Genomic DNA, 18,963 nt, shown 5'->3' on the forward strand with positions numbered 1-18,963 from the left:
GAAGAGGAGAAACAGGAGAAACTGAAGAACTAAAATCTCCTCTTAGGGTAATACAGCCATTAAGCATCCCAGATAAGGGAAGTCCTGCAAAAATCATTTATAACGAAGTTGAAGAAATTCAGGATCCTAAACCCTTCCATACATTAGCCACTCTCATCATTCTAGATAAAGGAAGTGTTGTTAAGGCCATTCCCGTTAGAGCCATTCCCCCTCAACAACCTAGGAATAGCCTCCTATATATCCCAGAAGGTTATTGACATATATTTGACCAAATGGCCCAAAACCAGCCAAACACCCAAACATCTACACTGCAATACTCCATTGTGGATACTGCAGCTAATGCACCCATGAAAGCAATTCCTCTCCAGCATATTCCCACATTCCATGGCCTTACATCAGAAGATCCAGATGCATTCCTGTTTGAATTCGATGTGCTGTGTAGAGGATATGACTATACCACCGATCCCTAGAAACTGAAATTATTTCCCTCTACATTAAAAGGGGCTGCTTTAAGATGGTTTATGGGATTGGGTGGTGGTGTTATAAATAATTGGGATCAAATGAAAGAATCTTTTCTAAAAAAATATCAGGACTATTGCAGGTCTAGAGAGTTAAAATATGAAATATTTCAGATGGTAGCTAGACTGAATGAAACATTAGAAGAGTATGTAGAGTGTTTCCAGTACAATATTCAAAGATCTCCTTATGCATCATTACCCTTACCTGATAATGTATTAAAAACAACATTAATTAGGGGAATGAAGGAACAATGGATTGAAACACTAAACATTATGGGGAAAGGAGATATTTATTAGGAAATTTCGCTGACATTATTGATTTATGTATTAGGAGCTCGAGAGGCAGCACAAGACTAAAACCAGCAGAACATGATCAGTTTGAAAGAGATAACAGAATTTCGGCAGAAGGAGTAACTCGTGCAGAAATTGGAAATTTATTAAAAAAATTTAAAACTGACATATTGGGGACACTGACAACACAACTTGATATTATGTAGGCCAAACAAAAGCAAGCAGAGGCAGAATAGAATTTGGCAATCTTCTGTCCCCAATGTAGAAAGAAACATAGCCATAAGGAGTGTCCATTAGATGCAGTCCAAGTTTACACCATCTGTACAAAAGACTATTCTACAGAGAGCTGGCCCTCACTTCCTGTATTGAAAGTAGTATACAAGGAAGCAGAAGAAGAACCAGAACCAGTGTATCTACTCAATCAGCGCCGTCAATGGCAGCCACGACAATCAGGTATGTTTTAAGACCCAGCATCTTCTTTTCAGCGTCCACAATATCATGCTCAACAATATAATACAATGTGGCAAAATCAACCCCCCTTCGCGAATTGGTCACAACAATCATTTCCTTCATCATCTCCATGCCCAAATCAAGCAAACCAACCCAATTGGCCAAATTTTCCCTATACCCCACCATATTGGCAAAACAATGCATATCCAGCACAATGGACTCCTCCTACTTCACAAAGTCAAGCCTGGCAGACGAACTGACAAAGACCAATGAATCAGCCAGTAGGAACCATCCCACTCCCTCAACCTACACTGCCAGCATTACAACAAAACCCCCAGCCTAACTTGAGACCACAAATCCCAACCCAACTCAATCCCAATCCAAATAATAGACCAGTCCAATCCATTCAAATAATTGAGACACCAAACATAAGAACCGATCTAAGGGAGTGTAATGATATTCAATTAAGATCTGGGCGTATCAATGAAACAGAGGGAGATAAAACAGATTAGGTTGAAAATCAATTACCTATGGAACAACCGCCAAAAGAAGAGGAAGTGACCAGACAAAAAATTCATAATCCAGAAACCACATCCTCTCCTCCATTCCTGGAACGCCTAATTATATCTCGACATATACAACACTCTAATTTTGACATTCTGGGAGAACTACAAAACTTGTACATAAAAATCCCACTCCTCCAAGCCATTCAAGACATTCCAATATATGTAAAGACTATGAAAGAGCTATGTATAAAGAAACCAAGGAGGAAAATAACAAGCAACCCAAAAGTCCAAGTAGTTGGCACTCTATCCGATTTATTATCAGGGAAAGAAACACCCATTAAATACGAAGACCCTGGAAATCCAATAGCAACTGTACAAATCAATGGACAAACCTTCTCAAATTCCTTAGTTGATCTAGGAGCTGCAATTAATATCTTAACAACTACCACTTGCCAAAAACTGGGCATTACATCAGTAGAACCGACCTCCACTTTATTAGAACTATCTTACCGATCTGTGGTTCGGCTAGAAGGCACACTACATGATGTCATGGTATCCGTTGAATCCCGGGAGTATCCGACCGATTTTCTGATAATAAATCCCAAAAACCGACTTGATGGACATCCATTGATTTTAGGCAGACCTTGGCTTGCAACTGTCGATGCTTATATTGGCTACCGACAAGGCAGTATGACCATAGCTAGGGGGCAAATATCAAGAATCTAGCTTTATATCCCCCAGCGCAACCAAGTGTCACAATAATAAAAACTAAAAAGCATCCTGTATCATACCTTACCGAAAATATTAGATCTCCATTAACCATAGAAGAGGCCCTCGATTTCAAAGACCAAACAAAAGATGATTCCATTAACAATTTTATTAGCCAAATTGAAACCAGATCCTGCATACAATGTCACATGATAGAGGCAACATTTGATAATGAATTAGAAGAAGATCCTCTTAAAGCTACACACGATCAAACAATACCTACTATGTCTGTCTCAAATAGTAAAATTGTAGAAATTGACCCAGGAAAGACTTTAAACATTGATGTGAACCTAACTCCCGAACAAGAAGAGAAGCTCATCCAACTACTGAGGAAATATAAAGAAGCATTTGCATGGGACTATCCTAATATGAAAGGAATTGATCTCCAGTTATGTACACACCACATTTACATAGAAAGGGATGCGAGACCTATTCGCCAACCACAAAGGAGACTTAATCCTCATCTAAAAGATGTTGTAAAAGCGGAACTTCAAAAACTTTTAGATGTCAACTTCATCTACCCTATCTTTGATAGTAAATGGGTCTCTCCACTTGTTGTGGTACCAAAGAAGAATGGAAAGTGGAGGATTTGTGTAGATTATAAAGAACTAAATAAAGCAACACAAAATACCACTTTCCACTTCCATTCATTGACCAAGTATTAGACACTCTAGCAGGAAATAAATTCTTTCTTTCTCAGATGGATTCAGTGGATACAATTAGATTCAGATTGCCCCTGAAGACCAAGACAAAACCACTTTTACTTGTCCTTGGGGAACATTTACCTACAGAGTTCTACCTTTTGGCTTCTTCAATGCTCCTGCCACATTTCAAAGGGCTATCCTCAGCATCTTTTCAGACTTAATAAATTAAGGACTCGAAGTATACATGGATGACTTTACACCATACAGAGACAATTTTGATCTAGCATTGGACACACCAGAAAAAGTTCTCTAGAGCTTCATTGCCACTAGGCTCTGTTTGAGCCATGAAAAATGTTATATGATGATGGCTGAAGGACTTATTCTAGGCCATTATATCTCAGGAGCTGGCATACAGGTAGACCCAGCCAAAATTCAAATAATTTTGCTAATTCCCACTCCTACCACTCAAACAGAGGTACGCAGTTTTCTTGGATTTTCTGGTTATTATAGAAGGTTTATAGAACATTTTTCGCATATTGCTGCACCTATATATGCACTGACAGGTAATGTTGACTTTCTTTGGACAGAAAAATGTGACCGTGCTTTTCAGGATCTGAAGAAGCTTGCGTCCATAGCCCCAGTCCTTCGAGGACCAGACTGGGACCTGCCATTCCAAATTTCATCAGATGCCTCAGATACAGCTATTGGAGCACTCCTTGGGCAGGAAGAAGATAAAAAACCATATGCAATTTATTATATTAGCAAGAATTTATCCCCTACCGAATTGAATTATACCATTATCGAAAAGGAGTTTCTAGCTGTAATACATGCTGTCAATAAGTTTAGGCATTACATTACTGGATATCCTGTTATCTTGTACACACATCACTCTGCCATAAGTACTTAGCAAATAAACCAATCAGAAATGGTAGAATAACTAGATGGCTAATTTTATTGCAGGAATTTGATATTACAATCAAGGATAGACTTGGAAAAGAAAATCCTGTAGCTGACTTTCTCTCACAGATACCCAAACCGGTGGATGCAGCAGTAATTGAAGATCAATTTCCAGATAAGCATCTGTTCGCTGTCACTGTTAAAACACCCTGGTATGCTGATGTTGCTAATTACTTAGTAGTAGGAAAATTACTGAAACATTTGATCCCTAATGAATGAAAATAGATTCTCCAGTGAAGTGCTTGATTTTCTTGGATTGGGGGATACTTGTTCCATACAGGGGCAGATATGCACATCAGGAGATGCGTCCGCGAGGATGAAATTTTTGACATTTTGAGAGCTTGTCATGACGGACCATGTGGCAGACACTTTGCCGATCAGAGAACTAGACATAAGGTGCTGCAAATAGGGTACTATTGGCCTACGATCTTCAAAGATGCAAAGAAGTTCGTTCAAGCTTGTGATATTTGTTAGACAACAGGACGCCCTGGTTAGTCTGACGAAATTCCCCTCAATCCACAGCTGGTTATTGAACCATTTGAGCGATGGGCACTCGATTTTGTTGGTCCAATTAACCCATCCTCGAACCAGAAAACATATATTCCGGTGGCAACAAATATGTCATCAAATGGGTTGAAGTAGAGGCATTGCCGAGAGCTACAGAGGATTCCGTCATATAGTTCCTGTTCCATATATTTGTGCGATATGGGATTCCAAGAGACATAATTACAGATGGTGGACCATAGTTTGTTGGTAACAAGATTGCTGCAACACTAAAAAAATATCATGTCCAGCATAAAATTACTACTCCATACCATCCACAGGCAAACGGTCAAGTAGAAAGCAACAATAAAATAATAGAAGCAATCTTGACAAAAACCATTGCGCCACATAGACGTGATTGGGCTGCAAGATATTTTTTTTTTTAATTTTTTATTTTTTCTGAATAAGGATAATTCTATTATAATACAAAAAGGTCAAAAATTACATAGAAGTTACAAAAGGGCATGGCTCAGAAATCTTGCCCAGAAAATGTTCATTTACCCAGCTTGTATCTACCAAGATTGAACACCGTCAAAATTGAATTACTGTCTTCTGCTGTATCTATGGCCTCTATGACTCGAAACCATGACTCTAAACGATACATAATAGGGACCCGAAGACATACAGACAAATAAACCCAAACGGCCGACACATAGACAGACAGACCCATGCTGTCGAACTGATACATAGACACGGAAAACAGAGACAAAATGTGGCTCTTGCGGCCTGAGTTGCCGAGAGCACCCTTCTTATCTTGCTCATTCATCATCAGTGGTGTAGGGCGCTTCCTCAATTTGGCACCCAAAATGAAGAGAGTCATCAGAATCAGAGAGAGGGATCATCACGCTGGAAGGCCATCCCTGAACAGGCGCGCTTGGGCCTGCGAGAGCTGGTGGACAAGCAATGGGGGAACTTTCCCTGTCAGTTTCGCTAGGACCTGCAAGAGCTGAAGGACCGGCTAAGGGGGAGCTTTCCCTGACAGGGCATTGCAGGTCGATAATAGGCCCTGTCCCATGAACAGGAGGAGGAAAATCCAGCGTGGCTTCTGCCGAATCTCTTAGAATATCACAATGCTCAACCGTTACAGAGATAATGAAGGTGGAATTAGCGAGAGCACAGGGAACCCGGTACCTTACCATAGGATGCTCGTGATGCCCACAGTCCATACTTCGATCGCTTTCCATGCCTCTGTCGCGCCCAGCTCTATTGCCATGAAAATGTTGCGGCTCAGAAGTGACTTCGACGGAGGAGGAAGGAGAATTGGGGCCAGGCCGCTGGATGGTGGCCCTTCCGCGAGAGCTACCGCGCCGACTGCACATTCTTTGTCTTTCACCCCTCATGTCTGAATTCCGATAATGAACTCGCGTACCGGGACCTGGTGAGGAGACCTTAATCGGGCCGAGGGTGGCCAAATCGAGCTCACGACGCAGATTTCTGAGGCGTATAGCAGTCTCTGAGAAGGCTGCAGAGCATGGATGCTCTTGTTCCCTTCCCCAGTCCGCCGATTGATGCACCAGAAGAGCGGCAATATGCCAGACGAAAGCAATGGTATGATGAAATGCCAGAGGGGTTCCGTGAATATTAACCTCCATAGCGTAGTTCACCAGGCAGTGTTGAATGGACGACATGACCAGCATTAATGACGACATAAGTTCTACTGCATGCGAGCCTACTATATCAGCTGCGGGGTACTGCATGTCACTAATGGGCTGACACCTGCCCATGTGACACCCCATCTGTCCTCCACTCGCATTAGACACCCGCATCCGGGAGGGAGAGGTCTTTCTGCACCAAAGAAATGCAGTCCTGTTTGAGTTTATCATCATCTACCATGTCAAGTGAACCTGAGAAGTATGGAATTAACTGAGATGCTCCCTGGTTAGCCAGCCTGTCTGCTACTTGGTTGGCTGTCCTTCTTACGTGCTGGAAGGTGATGCTTGGGGGATTTTTTAGTTTTTCCTCCAGAGATTCCAGCCGGCTCAGCAATCTCCAGCTTGAAGCGACCTTAACAGCTGGAGTACCTGCCTGTATTCTTTGTGCAGCAGCTATAAGAATGAGAGAGTCTCCTTCAACCTCCAGAGGGTAGAAATGTTCTTGTTCTGCTATGCATATGCCTGCCCAAAGTCCTTCCATTTCTGCTGCGTTGTTAGTATCTTTACCAATCGATCCATAGAATATATGCAGTATTGCTCCAGTATGGCTTCTAAAAATTCCTCCAAAGCCCGTGGGTCCAGGATTTCCTTTAGCAGCTCCATCAAAATTTAGCTTGTAGGAGTTGTTTGCCGGAGGGAGCCAGCTTGCTGAAGAGGTGGGGCTAGTTGTAGGACGAATGTTGACCTTTGCTAGAACGGAGAGATCCAGATTCCATGCTTTCAGAATGTCACATTCCCTTGGTGAGTCTGGCAGATCTGTGGCGGACCATATTCTGATAGCCAGAGTTTCTTGTAAATTCTTTTTGAGGATGAGCCACAGAGCATCTATGGACCTGAAGGTATTATTGAAGATTCTATAGTTTCTTTCCTTCCAGAGAGTCCAGTATAGAAAGCCTGGTAAAAGACTCCACAGAGAGTTGAGAAGCTGGCTCTTAAAAGGGTTCTTGGTCCATTGCCTTATATTTTTTGTTACATCTTCCATCCTTGCCTCCGATCTCATGTTGCAATCTTCAACTTTCTTCCAAAGTTGCGTGGCTAGCTGACAGGTTTCCATTAGATGACTGATGGTCTCAGAGTGGAGGTTACAATTTGGGCATCGTGATGGCCCAATGAAACCGCGTTTTATCAGGTTGTCCCAAGTGAGTATGCGTCGTTTGTTGAGAAGCCATAAGAATGTTGAAACTTTGGGCCATAGTCCTGGCCGCCAGACTTTTTCCCAGATTCAGTCCCTGTTTGCCTGGATCTTTGAATACCTCATTTGATGAGCTTCTTTTGTGGTGAATGTTCCTTTGGCCGTATGACCCCATCTTAGTCGGTCCTGCTGGTTGGAGTATCAGATTCTTCTGCAGGTGAGTTCTTGATCTATGTCAGAGTGCAATTCTCCCTGCCAATCCATTTTCCAAAGGCTGGCCTGCTTCCAGATTCAGAAGTCATGATTTGAGGATTGTTGCCAGAATTGATGCACGTGAGTAAGGTTTTCCTGCTGCATCTGCATTTGCCATAGAGGCTTTTGAAATAAAGTTGCCAGCTTTGGGAGTTGTTGCCATGAGTCTTCCCAGAACCTTGTTGTTGTACCTGAATGAATCTCCCAGAAACTGTGTTCTTGAATGAACTTGCTATGGAGCTTTGCAGTGTTCCAAATGGGTGATCCGGAGATTGAGGGACTGATTCTGATGAGATCTTTCCATTGACTACCTGGGACATATTTTGCTTGCCATAATCTGGCCCATGGTGAGTGTGGCTTGGTGATCCAATTCCACCACATTCGTGCTCCCATCGTATTATTGCTTTGAAGTGGATCTCGCAGGCCTAAACCTCCCTCTGATTTGATTTTGCAGACGTCTTTCCAGTTGACAAGAGCCCATTTTCTGTTTAAGCCAGAGGAACCCCAGAGGAAGTTGCGTTGAAGGTTGCGAATGGTCTTGAGGACCCATTTTGGAGCTGCCATAATGGAAAAGAGATACAAAGGCATGGCCTGTAGAACCGATTTGATTAAGACCAGTCTACCGGCCATGTTAAGAGCCCGGAAAGTCCAAGAAGATAGCTTTAATTCTAATTTATCTAGAAGAGTCTTCCATGAGGCATGCTTGACTGCAGAGTCCGCGAGGGGAGCTCCTAGGTAAGTAGAAGGTAGCTTGGAAATGGTATAACCCAAAATTCTGGCAATGTTCCTTTGAGAAGAGGGGGGGTGTTGAAGAAGAAGAGCTGAGATTTCGAGGCGTTGATGGAAGTGCCAGATGCGTCGGAGAAGATGGAAAGCAGGGATTTAAAAACGGAGGCTTCTTGTGAGGAAGGATGACCAAATAACATGGTGTCATCAAAAAACTGTTGATGTGATTGAGAAGGAAGACCATGAATAGAGATGCCTTTAAGAGCTTGGGAGGAAACAACTGCTTTAAGAAGTCTACTGAGACCTTCCGCCATTAGAACAAAGAGAAAAGGTGAGAGAGGATCCCCCTGTCTAATGCCCCGAGAGGGGCGAAAGGGTTTGGAGGGCGAGCCATTCAACATGACTGAGAAGCTGGGAGAGGAGATAAGGTTCATAATCCATCTGGTCCAAGTAGAACTGAAACCAAAAGCCAATAGCATTTTTTGAATATAATTCCAACTGAGCTTGTCAAAGGCTTTAGATAGATCCAGTTTTAGAAGCATACCTGGTTTTTTTAGAAGCTTTAATGAGTGAATCACCTCATTTGATAGAATAATACCGTCCATGATTTGTCGGCCTTCGACATATCCCGTTTGTTCTAGAGAAATGAGTAGTGGAAGGAGAGGTTTAAGCCTATTTTCTATGACCTTGGTGATAAGCTTGTAGATGACATTGCATAGCGCTATAGGTCTGTAGTTTTCAGGCTTACTTGCTTCTTTACTTTTTGGAACCAATGCTATGAAGGTCGTATTGAGGGCTGGGAGTATCCAATGCATAATTCGTGATTCCTCCACAAGTTCCCAAACTTCAGCTTTGATTAACTCCCAGAATTCGTGGAAGAAATTGGATGTGAAACCATCCGGCCCGGGAGCCTTGCCATCCTTGAGTTGGTTCATAGCTTCTTCAACTTCCTTAAGAGATATGTGTTGAAGCAGTTTATTGTTGTGGTCCTCTGTTATTATTCGAGGGATGTGTTGCGTTATTGTTCTGATTGCCTCATCTCTGTTACCTGAGGGCTCCCTGAGAATATCCTGAAAGTAGCCTGTGAATTCCTTCTCCATATCTTCATGTGCTTCTATTCTTTCCCCCTGTTGATTGTTTATGAAGGTGATGTTGTTGTGCATACGCCTTTGGATGGCTGTTTTATGGAAAAATTTGGTGTTCTTTTCCCCATCTTTCAGCCAGTTGATTCTGGATTTTTGATGCCAGAGAATTTCCTCTTGCCTCCTGCGTTCTTCTATTTGATTCCAAAGGATCTGCTCTTGTTGTGTCTGTTCCTCTGTTCTGCCTTCTCGAATGAGAGTTTGTTGAAGTGCTTCCATTTGCTTTTCCAGCCTCTGGCGATTCTCCTGAATGTTGCCAAATTGTGTGCGATTCCAGTTCTTGAGGACTTGTTTTAAGTTTTTCAACTTTTGTTGGAATTGATACATTTTGGCCCCCTCTGGCGGGATAAAGGACTTCCATGCTTCTTCTACCACTGTCTTGAATTTTGGATCTGTAAGCCAAAAGGCCTCGAATCGGAAGGGTCGATTGCAGCGTGTACCGGGCCTAGACCATTGTAGCATGATGGGCCAGTGATCAGATCCTCCTTGTGGTATGATTGACGCGTTAAAGTCCCCACCCAGATGTATTGCGTTGTCCGATAGAAGGAACCTATCGAGCCTGGAGGATATATGATGAATGCCCCTGCGTTTATTCGTCCAAGTGAAAATTCCATTTGAGGTTGGAATGTCCATGAGTTGATTATTTTGAATGAATTCTCTAAGACCATTGCTGTCACTCTCTAGCCTGGTTCTACCTCCTGCTTTTTCTTCCATCGACTTTATGATATTGTAGTCTCCTCCTCCGATCCAGAGGGGGTACTGCCTGTTCTCGTTTAGTATAGAGATTGTTTCCAGCAGATCTAGTTTTTGCTGAATATTTTGCAGAAAGTATACATTTGAGAGATGCCCGTGGATGTTAGTGCCAATGAGGTGGAAGGACGCTTGAATGAGGTGATGTGTTGCATGGAAGTCATTCAGTGTTAGAATCTGCGGATTCCATAGTATGGCAAGTCCACCTGAGGCCCCTGAGGCGTCAACTGAGATTGCGCTGCTACCTGCCCAGATCTTGTTTCGAACTTTTTCAATAGCTGTGTTGCTGCTTTTGGTTTCTTGAAGAAAAACTATGGATGGTTTTTCTTGTTGAATCAGGTTTTTGATCATCCGGTGTTTTGAGGGGCTATTGAGCCCTCTCACGTTCCAGGAGATGAGCTTCATGGAGACTGAGGTTTGGGTTTATAATACTTTGTCAACTTAGGGAATCGCCCCGATTCCATAAGTAATTCTCCCACTAGTATGGTCCTCTGTAGATCTGTCTTGCGTCCCCTTTTCTTGTTTTCTTTGAGAGTTTTTTTTCCGTCCCAAGGGCTTCCTCCTTGTATACCCAGACTTTTATTGTGCTGCACTTTGGCCAAGACTCCTTCAAGCCTGTCTATTTGCCAAGGGGGAATGGTGTTGAATTCTTTTTGTTTGCAGGCTGTTTCAAGTTTGAAGATGTCTAGACCCTCGAGGATAATATTTTCCGGATCTTCCTCCATGATGATAGGGGAGCTCTGATCTTCTTCATCTGCAGCTACCTGTAGACTTAGAGCTAGAGCTGCATCTATATCCATGGTTGAAGCCTGCTGCTTAGGATCGAGAACAGATTTTCCCTTGCCCGGGGGTAGGGGATTGATATCCGAAACCACTTTAGTGATGTCTTTCATTTGATGAGGCGGGGGGCGAGAGGAGTCTGGATCTGAAGTCTGCATGGGGGCGGAAGGGTTGAGGGAAGATGAAGGCATTGAATTATTTTCCAGGGGATCAGAGCTATGCAGGTCCGGGGTAGCAAGCGGAGTAAATCTGTTCTGGGAATCCGGTTTAGCGGTATTATCAGGGACTGTCTGGCTTTTCTTTGCATGCCTACGGCGGTTAGGGACTTTGGTGAAGCCTTCCGAATCTTTGGAGTTTTCTGAGGAGGAGGCTTTGGACTGCAAGTTAAGAGGGCAGTCTCGGAAGAGGTGGCCATGCTCATGGCATTTACGGCATCGAAAGGGGATATGCTCATAATCTAATGATTGTGTCCATTCAAAGTCATCGTGATAGAGACTTACCGAGTCAGCTAAAGCCTTGGTCAGGTGCATCTGTACGCAGATCCTGGCGTACGAGGTGTATTTGCGGGACTTTGTTTCCTCCGCAACTTTGATGAAGGTCCCAAGTTTGTTGCCAATGTCTGCCAGCGTTTCTTCCCTCCAGTATTCCACCGGGAGGGAATACATTCGTATCCATACGGGTGCCCAGCTGAAGTCTTCTTTATCAGGGTTGAATCTCGGTTTCCACTCCGTGAGATACAGTCCTGAGGAGTTAAAGAAGTATGGGCCGCCTTCAAATATTCTAGTTTTGTCCTCCACACAAAGGAAGATGGCTGTGAAAAAGCCTTTCGGTCCCAGTTGCAAAGTAACCTGTCCTTTGGGTTTCCATTTTGATGCTATCCATCCCTGCAAGGCCTTTTCGGTAGGCCAAAAGCCAAGAAACTTTCCTATTAACGCGTGATCTTGCATATACTGGATTTCACCATTTATACGATGACTTGGCAGATCAACCTTGATGCGTTCTGCGGCCTTCGGAATACAGGTTGCCGAGGTCGCCTTTGGTTGTGACGAAGAGGCTTTTTGGTGCGCTTCTTTTTCTGTGTCCATTGCTTCAGGCTGAGCTGTGGGCATCTCTTTTCCGTTCGTTCCTTGTCCTTCTTGCTCAGAATCTTGGACAGTGCCAGAAGGGGGCAGAGGAGTTTTGTTCTGATTCATGTCAGAGATAGGGGAGTTCAGAGTGTTGTTGGGAAAAGTATCCAATACGGAATGACCCTATCCCACTCTAAGGGTGATAGTACCTCAGCAACAATCGAAGCAAAGCTATCTAAGATTTCTTCTTTATGAAAGTAAAATAGGGGAGAAAGGGATCCACTAACCGATGTCTCTCGCTAATGGTTGATCCAATCTTCTCTCCTTGCTGCTTGCTCCCAGCTCCTTGCTCTTTCACTGGCCCAGCTACACCAAGATCCTGCAAAATCACAAGAAAGGGAAACTACAAGAAGCATACATTCATAATTGATTCAAGGATTAGAATAAATCAAATATACAAGCATAACAATACACCATTGAGACACATGCATATAGAAGAACCTCAAATTCTTTATTAATGGAAGAAGTAAAGTTCAGGAAGTATTACAACCATAAAAGGCCCAATCTAGCATCACCTCCCAGCAGAAAGAAATCTCCTCTTCACCTCCTTCAAGCAAATCACCCAATAGTTCTATACTCAAACCAACAACACTTCCTTACATTCACAAGATTCTAGCCTCCCTAGACCTCATGAGAGAGCTCTATATATAGGAGTTTTGGAGAAAGGATGAGTCAGCTTGAGCTTGGCATGGAGCTGACTAGTGTCCTCTCCCACTTCAATTATTCTTCAGTTCTTGAGTCCACTTGGAGGTCCTTGCTTCCACTTGGAGATCTAGACCCTCTTACTCATCACTAGGTGAATTCTCTGATCCAAGTGTCATTTTGGAAGCTTCCTGGGCATTGACACCTTGAGGAATGACTGTGCCACTTGGCCAAACTCGCCCAACACAGGTAGCCTTCATTGCTTTTGACATTCAGCGCAGGTACAGAGTGGAGCAGTTGACATTCAGCGCAGATGCTCAGTGTAGCAGTTGACATGATCTAGAATTAGCTTGTTTTTGAGTGTTTTCAGGTGGAGAACTGATATTTAGTGCTGTGGTTTGCTGACCTTGTTCCTCTAGGGGTAGGAACAACATGTTTAGGGACTTTGGATCCCTCATATTATTGACATTTCATGCTTCATGCTGTAAGGCACAAAAATGTCTATAACATTTGCCCCCTAAAGTATGAGGTCGTTTATCGGGTGAAATGCTTTATCAGGAGGATCCGAAGTTCATTCAATCGCTGAGAGGTGACCTGTAATAAAATACAATACAATACATTATTTTTCATTCTGCTTTCATGATCTAGCTGAGGCGGGCATTCCCATGCTCAACTTTATAAATTCATTTTGGTACATAGAACAGACGATCGTCTGATGGTAGACTGATAATTCTCTGCTGAAATTATCATCCTTTGAGTAGGATGATCATCTGTTGCAATGATGTACATATCAAATGTCTTTATATTTCCTGAATATATATCGCAGCCCGGATGGATGAAACTAGATCCGGGGTCTTCAAACTCGTTCGATCTTCACTCTAAGTACAAGTCGATCCATGTGAGAATTGCGCTGAAGTCGAACATGGAAAGACATCGCTTGATTACCGGTCAATAATGTAAACCGTTAACAAGCGTGAGAGGAATCACCGATAATGATAATGACCCTCAAGGTACTGCAGTACAATTCACGTGGTGTGAATAAAGGACTTGGCGTCGAACACCACGCAAAATCTTCTGGTCGAAGGTCATTGATGTATACCTGTCGCCGGAAGTGAGAAACCTGCCATTGAGGCATGCAAGCTTCAAAGTACTGAGGGGGGTGTTCCTAGATCAACTTCTTGGATAATGAGCTGAAGTCGACAAGAAGCGATCCGTCAAAGGAGGGCCTTAATGAATCCCACATCAGTGACACGGAACGGAGCTAATGATTTTAGTGGAGGCGAAAACAATCTGTGAAATATGATTCAGGGTGGCGATCATGGGTGGATGAAGGATAATGTATGGCAGTGGATGGGACACGGTTGACTCTTTCTGAACAACATCTCTTTAACATATAACGACACTGATGCGATGGATCAGTAGCATTACCCCAAATGTGGATGGTTTGGCGAAGACCATGGTGATGAGACCGGTGAATGAAACAACCCAACCCGATGTGATACGGAGGAAAAGTGTCATGTTCAAGAGCGACTTGCTACCATTAAAGCTTTGAGGTTCTCCCAATTTTTCCCCAGTCATTTCTGACGAGTACGTCTTTATTTTTGTCAAGCTTGAGGAGGATAACATATGCTTGTTCTATAACCTGCCCTTCGGGCAAGCCCATCGCTATGTTTTAACGAGCCTAGCGATAGGGAAACTCGTTCTCGTCTAAAGACAATTTTGTCGCTATTTAATCATTTTAACGAGTCTAACGACAAAGAAAACTTGGTCCTTTTCATTTTTAGAGAGTCTGAAAAGGTACAGAAAGTTAACTCCAAAATTCCTTTTTCGTCATCTAATCCCTTAAGTCCGAAAAAGTATAAAATAATACAGAAGGGATGAGTTTTCGATAATTTTAACGAGCCGAATAAAACAAGCGCTCGACCTTTTTGTGTAATAATCCCTCAGGTCCAAAAAGATTAAAATCTAAAGGAGGGATAGCTCTTCCGGTCACTTTAACGAGCTGGAAGGCCAAAAATCGGCAAACTTTTCATATTTTACGAGTCAGGAGAAAAGAGCTCAAAGAAGACTCGTCTTTTAAGGAACGAGTGATAAACAGGGATAGCAGCAGATTCCAGGTACAGGTTGGAATTTTCCAATCACGGCAGTGTCACAAGGATGGCTAGGTGAAATCACTCTTCGCAGCTGTTCCTCAAAATGGGTAAACAATCATATGGGGGTGAACGATCGGCCAAATGGAATGGAGGTGGCAGGTGAAAACACGACCAAGGCTTTTTATGGCTAATAAATTTACGATCACAATGGTTATTTACTGGAATAGGTTCATTTTTTAATGAGCTTAAACTCTGGAGGAAACTCTTGCTCAATCTTATGTTTATTTTTTAACGAGCATGAACTATGTGCTAAAACTGCTCGGATCTTCGCTTTTCTATTTTTTAACGAGCATAAATTCCGCGGTAAAACTGCTCGATGATAAGTTTGCATGCCCCCAGCATAACAACGCAAATCGAGGTGCATGCCCCCCAAGCTTCATTGCATTGAACTTGGTGGTTGGAATGAAGGTTTACCTTTGAGATTTGGAAAGGGGATTGTTTTCATTTTTTAATGAGGTTGACATAGTAAATGAACTATCCTCATGACTCTTTATTTCATTTTTTAACGAGGTTGACAAGAGATAGGAACTATCCTCGAAGCCCAAATCCATTAGATATAGAAGGTTTCATATTCCACTGTGGCCATTTCCGCCAGATTACTCGGAGGCGGTAGGGAAAAAGTACCCATCAAGGCAGGGTCTTTTAGGAGACCTACTCCGATATTTTGGAGCGAATAATTGCTTCCATGGATCTTTGGACTGCTTCCCGTAACTTGTGAACTGTTGGGGAGAAAAGTTTGTTGGTCGACGATTGTAATTCCTCCTTGGAAAGGAAATGCAATCTTCCTGAAGTAGGTTGACACAACCGCGGCCATGGCATAGATCCAGGGCCTTCCTAGTAGGATGTTGTAATCGAGGTTTCCATCAATTACTTCAACATCAATTCCTACTATTTTGCCCCCCAGTTCAACTTGCAAGTTACCTAAAATCCCGTATGGAGTGTATGATCGTCCATCAAATGCTTTTAACGTCGTTGACGATTTCAACAAGGGTGGTGAGCCTAAATCTTTCCAGCAACTCATCGACATAAGACATGTAGATGCCCCCTCATCAATAATTGTTCGATGAACAGTTTTGTTGAGGGCTTTCACTTGAATAAGGAAAGCTAGTTGAGCTGGTAAGTGAGGGTCATATCCTTTATGATCAAAGGCGACAAGATTGGAATCCATTGGGTCAATTCCACCTATTGCTGATAATAAAGCTTGTTCTTGGGAGAAGCAATTTTGTGGTACCTCAAGTGTCGACATAACGGACGACGATTGGGCCAGGTCCTCTATCTGTGCTATTTCCGCACAAGGATTAAATGTCGATTTGTGTACTGCTCCCTTTTGCGACTTTATTATTGGCTCAGGGACGATGGGTGGCACAACTTCGGTCAAAGTTGTTGTCGAACTACTAGGTTGTTCATTAGCCTTGTTGTTCGACAGCTTTGGATTCCTGTAATCCTTATTCCTCATAAAAGCATTAGTTTGCTGCTTTGAGGTAGACAATATAAGCACTTGGGATCGGGAAGCATTTTGATTAGCAACCAGATTTTGACCTGGATTAGGAAATAGATCAGTCAATACTGCTGGGGTTTTTGAACTCTTAAAGAGTTTCTTAACTTCAGCTATATGTGGACAATCTTTCGTCCAATGATCCTCATCGCATATATGACACCCTGCTGGGGGTTTCCTTTTTCTCCCTTTCTTTTTCTTCTTGCCCCCTGGTTGCTTCAGTTGTTTGCCCTTGTCGGTCGACATGGCATTTACTTCTGAGGCAAGAAGTTCTTCATTTTCATTTTGACTATAAATTTTGTGCTTGCCAATCACACCATCGCCGGCGTGAGAGTCATTGTTTGATTTAGGAGGAGGAGGAATTGAAAATTCCGATCTAGGAGCGTCGGGTATTTTGTCGTAGAGCGTGCTGGACTGAGTATAACCTAAGTCCAAATACTGTGCACGAGCGATAACTTTCTCCTCTGTTACGACTCCCCCCTTGGCCACATCTTCCGTTATAGCAGGAAGTAATGACTTTATAAACCATTCAGCTAACAGCTGATCGGGAACATATGTTTTCACCATCCTACGACGACGACGCCACTCATGTATATGATCAGATATGTGGGTGGCAGTCGTCTGTTTGAAGTTGGTAAGGAGTTATGTTCCCGTTTCATACCTTATCGGTAATTGAAAATGGGTTAAAAAGGTTGTGGCTAAGGTACTGAAGTTGTCGAACGAAGCTCTAGGCAATTCAATGTACCATTTTGCCGCTGGACCCGTTAACATCCTCTGAAAGAGGCAAAGTCTTATCGAATCATCATTCAAGGTGTTCGATGAACACCATAGATGGAATGTCATCACATGATTCGACGGATCTTCACCCGGATTTCCATTAAATTTAGGAATATCTGACGGAAATTTATGCGAAATTACTGGCCACCAAGGAGCATAAGCAATTGGATCATTCGTCAGCCGGTTTAGATCTGGTAATTCTAGAGTTGCTACAAAGGGCAACTGTTGGTTCAGGTTAGGCGAAGCATATCCAGGATAAGATGGTATCGCCTGAGCAATGGGTCTTTGCAGACCAGCATAATGCTGGCAACTTTGACAAGGTTGATGGGCATAACCATTATAGCATGGTTGCCCATTACTTACAAAGATTTGTTGCTCAGGTCCTTGATATGATTGTTGGAATGGCAGTTGTTGAGATTGAACCGACTCTGGTTGTTGGACCATTTGCTGTTGACCAATACTGGATGATTGACCAAGATGAGGAGTCATAGTACTTGTTTGAGCCTGAGTCGCTCCAGATAAGGAGGCACTACGCTGAGATTGTGATTGAGTCGTTGAGACAAGAGGCTGTTGTATTGCAACCTGAGGAACTTGGGGTTGACATACAACAGGTAGCGCTTGTACTAGCGACGCATTCACCATAGCAGGTGTGGTGGGAATATCCGACACAGGGTGTACTGGTTGCATTGAATATACAACCCCTGGTTGTCGAGGCAGTATTGGTACCCAACCGCTGGATGTAATTCCAGTTTGACCTGAACTTTGTTGTAAACTCCCATATGGTTGTTCTCTAGGAGGGAACAATGAAAGAGCATACTGCCCTCCATACGGTGGAAACCCAGTACTTAAAGGGTAAATTGGCCTTTGAAGACACATTGGATCAATTTGTTGAGTTTCAACATAAGAAATACCAGATGATAATCCAGATGAAGAAATAGGAACTAACCATGTCGTCGTCCTTGATGGGACTCCGGCTTGTTGTTGAGGACAGTTTGCCAGGACAGATGGTATACCAGCGAACATCGTTGGAGTAGCGGCAGTAGGCTCTGCCGCTGTTGTGTCGGACGACACAGTCCTAGACGTCGACGGTTGTTCAGACATATTGAGTCTATCCAATAGATTGACTAGCGATTCTACAGGAACTTCACTGGTGATAGACTAACTTCGAAGATCAACGAGGGAAAGGTGATGATTATTCCACTTAAAATAAATTTTATAACGACGCTTTAGACACAACTTGCTTTTTCACTTTTAAAGAGTCGAGAAAAAGCTAAAGATGACTCTAGTCTCCTTCGATGTTTTAACGAGCCCGAAGTGACAAATGCTCGGATGGACTTTTTCAGTTATAGAGTTTGAAAAAGGCCAAAAGAAACTGCTCTGGAGATCTAGGCAGAGGGTGTGCCAAACCTTTCACAAAACCACAGAATGCGTTTTACGGTACGAGTGGTCGATCTTCGTGAATGCTGTGTTCACTGCATTGCGATCAGTAGGGCGGCCGACACGGTTTCCTATGGATAAAGGCTTTGTTCCTATAGGGGTCTCCCAATATATACGCGACGGTACGTGGGAGCACAAGTCCTTATTGATACTTATCGCTTCACCGTGGAGGAATCACCCAACCACTCAACGCTAAGATATCACGTTTAACGACGCCGGAA

Source organism: Pinus tabuliformis, chromosome 7 (assembly GCF_031772625.1).
Source record: "Pinus tabuliformis cultivar Carrire ecotype Pingquan chromosome 7, CPIR1, whole genome shotgun sequence".
In the NCBI taxonomy this organism is placed as follows: Eukaryota; Viridiplantae; Streptophyta; class Pinopsida; order Pinales; family Pinaceae; genus Pinus; species Pinus tabuliformis.